Here is a 5,598-nt window from a genome sequence, read left to right on the forward strand (position 1 = left end):
GTGACATCACCTCGCTGCCTGGCCATTATTCGAACCGTTTTTAGCCTGCCACTCCATATTTCGAGATGCGGTTTCCTTGACACGTCTTGTCAAAGCAGAGATCATGTCCCCTTATTGTGGGATTCTCATCAATACGGGTGTGGGTAACCCAACAGTGTCGCTTGCATGGCCCTTGGGGAATAGGCGAGTTGGGAGGCGCTTGATATTCACTGCCTTTATAAAGAGATAAGGATTTACCTATTTCACCCACACCTTCTCTCTTCTCTGCCTCCCCCATTCTCAAGCTCTAGTGCCCAAGTTCTCATCTTTTCCGCCCCAAGAAACCACTCCAACCATGTCCAGATCCGGAGTGCAAGGCAAGTGGATGGTCTCCTCCGTCAAGGAGAAGGACATTACGCAGCTCCGGGAGGCTGGCTATTTAGCCAAGGAAATCGCCCACCGGCTTCCAGCCAAGGGACAGATCATCCCCACACCAGAGCCCCATGAGAGGGTAGTATTGATCCCCCACTTCGTCCACGGGCTGGGATTTCCTCTCCACCCATTTGTCCGTGGACTCATGTTGTACCACGGGATAGATTTCCATGATCGAGCCCCAAATTCGTTCCTCAACATCTCGGCATTCATTATCGTGTGCGAGGCTTTCCTCTGCATCCCACCCCACTTCGGATTGTGGTTAAAGATCTTCAATGTGAAGCCAAAGGTGGTGAGTGGCCAACATGCAGAGAGCGGAGGCGCCATGGTGAGCAAGATGCCCAACGTCACATGGCCCGAAGGCTCCTTCATGGAGACCGCCAAAGGGTGGTAGAAATCGTGGTTCTATATCACAGAGCCGCATGGCACCACCTGGGCTGCGGCTCCCGAATTACGGTCCGGAGCCCCGATGCGGCTCACCTCCTGGACAGAGAGGGGCCTGGACTGGTCTCCGCCGACGAGCTGACAGCGCTTCAGACGCGCATCAGGAACATGATAGATAAGAATATCAAGCTAGTCAATGTGATCCAGGTGATGCTTATTCACCGGATCCTTCCGTGCCAAAGCCAAACTTGCCATTTGTGGGAGTATGATCCGGCCAAGCACCAGACCTTGCTGTAGTTCTTTGGCACTACGCATGAAGACATCTGGAAGGTGCTTTTCAAGTCCAGCGAGATGTGGCCGGACACCGCCGAGGATCGTGTGCACGACTTGGCCCATCCCGCTAGTCCAATAAGTTTTCCCATGTTTTCAAGGTGTATCCTTTACTTGCATACTCGAGGAAGATGCCTAATACTCCCTACTGATTCTCTCAGGGCTGGACAAAGAAGGCGGAGTGGATTCACTGTCTGGCTCCGCTGCCCAAAGACCCAGCAATTCCACTTGTGACGAAGATGCTGGTTCCGGCGCCCTATCAAGCGCTGGAGAAGAAGGCCAAGAAGACCAAAGGTGGCATCCGTCGCAAGGGTGCTTCGGACGTGACGTTCGAAGACACCGAGACTCACTCCTCTGCCGCCGAGGACGAAGAGGAGGAGGAAAGCAACTCTCCCCCTGAGGGAGGAAGGAAGAAGGGGATAGCCTCCACAAATCTGGAGGCAGAGGCGTCCAAGAGGGGGAAGGGTTCTATTGCGGATAACTCCGCATGGGACGTCGACAGCAGCCTAGAGCGGCGCTCCCGAGACAAGCCCCTGGCCAAATCGTGAGTACTCAAAAACTTGGACACATTCATATATCCGGCCTCTCTACTTCATAGTCTTAACATGTTGAATCATGCATTTGCAGTCCGTCTCGATCCGACCTCGAGCGGTCCTCATCTTCAGGAGATTCGCTGGACCCGGAGGCGATAGACAGCGGGTCCCTTCCAGCGGCCTCCTCTCCTGTCGTGGAATTAACACGTCAGATGTCCTTAGTGTGAGGACTTAGTCGTGAGGCCAATGCATCTATGTGGTAGATTGAGAGGGGTTGAGCGGAATCGAGAGACGCAACACGCAAGACAAAGATTTAGACATCTTTCGGCCCCGGGAAACATCATCCGGTAACAACCCTACATGCTGTTTGTGGCTAGATCTCATTATCATCATGAGGGAGTCGCTGTAAACCGGCTCTCCCTTGTTGTGTCTAGCCCTAGAGATTGTTTCTTGTTGCCTGTCCCCCTTTGGGGAGCCCTGCCCCTCCTTATATAAGTTGAAGGGACGGGTTACATGTAGAGTCCATCTCGGACTAAGACTTAAACTATTTTGACTTCCCTTCATGGGCTTCTTAATGTCTGCCGGTTTAATATGGTCTGCCAGTTTAACATGGTCTGCCGGTTTAACACGGTCCGCCGGTTTAACATGGTCTGCCTGGTTATGATTGACTTAACACCTGCCGGTGTTACCATCTGTCTTAACACCTGCTGGTTTACCACTCGCCGGTTTACCGTTTGTCTTAGCCATCTGTCTTAATTGTCTGCCGGTTTACCACTCGCTGGTTTACCATCTGTCTTTAGCCATCTGTCTTAACTGTCCGTCTTAACTGTCCGCCGGTTTACCAAGTCCCAGCCGGTTTAAGACTCCAGCCGGGTCATACCGCGGGGTATATCCCCGACATCTCCCAGGGCCATGGATGGCACCGTGGCATTGTCCTGATGGATCCTCGGCCAAGGAGAGACTCAGGAGACCGTCAGGGTGGTGCCGGAGGGTGAAACCTCAGCCGCCGGACACATGGGGGAGAAAATCCCCATGGATACTCATGATGGGGGCCACATCCAATTCGGCCCCCAGCCGAATACAATTCCAGAGACCTATACGGCTCCGGAATAACGCAAGCAGCCTCTTTCGAAAGAAGGAGGTGCACCTATTCCACTGGTGACCTCTGTCCATCCAAAGGCACCGGACAATTTTCTAGAAGCGCTACGAGGCACTTCCATTGTTGAGGAACACCGTATCCTTATAGGCATGGTGGTTGAGAGGGTGTAGTCTATTAAGAGTGGACTGACCGACGCATGTACCAGCCTTCTAACAGGTTTTGAGGTGAGCAACACAATTATATAAGAAGAATGTCATAGTATAGAGAGTAGCCCCTGAGACTCTGTCCGGTGTTCGGAAAGAAAAGCCGAATAGAGGATCAAATAATTTTCGTAGGAGACTAACCTGACATGTCTATGTGAATAAGCAGGCGTCGTTGCTGGCTATGACGCCTCATGCTGCTGAGGTCTCCGGACTGAAGTAGAGTCTGGAGCGGACCGAGGAAGAGCTCGGCCGAGTGAAGAAACAACTGGAGGACAATCAAGGTATGCCATAACCTTGCCTATATTCAGGAAGGATGAATGATTTGTTCTGACTAAAGTGCCGTGATATTTATTAGGAGCGGCGACCAAGGTGGAGACCCTTAAGAAGGCGCTGGCCGAGGACGAGGAGAGAGCGGCCAAGGAACAAGCCGCCCGTGAAAAGCATGAGGCCAGGGTCAGTGAGGTCCAGCAGGAGCTCCAGGATGCCGTGAAGAAATGCGAGTCCTTGGAGCGCAACATTGCGGATCAAGAGTCCGAACTTGCCAAAGCCCACCAAAGCGCACATGATGCCCGGGTTGAAGCCCAGGGCACCCTCCAGGAAGTCCAGGAGGCTAGAAAAATTGCGGCGGGAAAGGCCTTTATTATGCAGAGCAAATATGTGAAGAAAAGGTTCCTCTTACTGACCCGGATTTGGAGTTCTCCAGGGGCGTTTGCGGATCTGCCGTGCAGCATTTCAGATGCTGCGGAGTTCTTCCGAGCCAAAGAGGGGAGCTCCACGGAGAAGCTGTTTTGGTCGCAATACTTTGCGCTAGAACATTCAGTGCCCTTTAGCGATCAGCTAAGACAGCTGGTCGAACTGCATAGGCTGGCCGAACTAGCCATGAAGGATTTAATAATCCGGCTATGGCCTACCGAAGCCATACCCAACAGCTACTTCGGGCTCGTGAAGCGGCTGGTCAATGCCTACCCTCGGCTTGATGCCATTAAGTGGTTGGTCTGCATCGAAGGTGCACGAATGGCCTTCGCCCGAGTCAAGATGCATTGGGTGAAGATGGACGCCGTGAAGCTTGTGACCAAGGGACCGCGCACGGGCAAGGAGCACCGTACGCCCGAGATGTATTTTGACAATGTCTTAGAGGGACCCCGCATTGTGGCGGGGCAGTGTTCAAAAGACGTTATCTTTGAATGAAGTCATTCATATTGTCCCTTCCTGTATTATGAAAGAGAGTCATTATGTAATATAATGCTTGTTATTTAAATTTTTACCTCCTGTGGGCCCTTTTGTTAAATCTGAGAGTTGGCCAGCCGTCGGTTTCAGCCCCCACGTAGGAAGTAAGGGGGCGTTCGGGATGAATCTAAACACTCTTTATCCAAAGGTTTGGTCCTTGAAGGAGGTGTTTAGCGCAACGAACCCGGTAATCGGACTATTTGGCTTTATCACCCTCACTTAGCCATAGGAGTTTGACAATAAAAATTTAGGCGCAGCCCCTAGTATTCGTAAGTCCGAACTTGGGGTACTATAAACACCTGATCGGATAAAAACCGATTCATCGCATAATGCGGAAAAAATTGCAAAAGATTTGTAACCTCTCGAACAACTGATCTGTCATGCCCAATATGCGATCCTATCCTAAAGGAACTCGAAGGTCCCACCAAGGATAGAAGCGCATATTGGAGACACTTTTGCAAGGTGGATATCATTACATCGTACCATTACATAATAGTTGGGGATACATACAAGAGGCATACAAAGCCACACGAATACAACAACATCATACATAAGAGCATCATCCGACTATGGATGAAACACAAACAGAAAATCAAACGACATCCACCCTGCTAGCCCAGGCTGCCGACGTGGAACCTATCCCCTGAACGATGAAGCAGAAGAAGAACTCAAAACAAGCAAGCATCGCTCTCGCGTCATGATCATCGCAATACCTGTACCTGCAACTGTTGTTATAGTAATCTGTGAGCCACGAAGACTCAACAATCCCATTACCATGGGAATGAAGATTAGCAAAGCTTAAAGGGTATGGAAAGGATAAGTGGTCAGGTTGCAGCAGCGAGTAAGCATATATGGTGGCTAACATATGCAAATAAGAGCGAGAAGAGAAGAAACCCAATGTCGAGAAACTAGAAGTGATCAAGGGGTGATCCTGAAACTACTTGCGTTCAAACATAACACAAACCGTGTTCACTTCTCGACCCACTCGAAAAGAGACCATCACGGTTACATACACAGTTGGGTATTTTAATTCGAATCTGGTGCCAAGTTCTCTACAGCCGGACATTAACAAATTCCCATCTGCCACATAACCGCGGGCACGACTTTCGAAAGTTTAAACCCTGCAGGGGTGTCCCAACTTAGCCCATTATAAGCTCTCATGACCAATGAAGGATATTCCTTCTCCCGGGAAGACCCGATCAGTCTCAGAATCCCGGTTACAAGACATTTCGACAATGGTAAAACAAGACCAGCAAGACCACCCGACTGTGCCGACAAATCCCGATAGGAGCTGCACATATCTCGTTCTCAGGGCACATCGGATAAGCTAAGCGTACAAGTACCAACGTAACCCAAGTTGCCAAGGGACGGTCCCGCATGGTGCTCTAGTTTGGACCAACACTCAGAGGAG

The sequence above is a fragment of the Triticum dicoccoides genome, chromosome 4B (genome assembly GCF_002162155.2).
Source record: "Triticum dicoccoides isolate Atlit2015 ecotype Zavitan chromosome 4B, WEW_v2.0, whole genome shotgun sequence".
NCBI lineage: Eukaryota > Viridiplantae > Streptophyta > Magnoliopsida > Poales > Poaceae > Triticum > Triticum dicoccoides.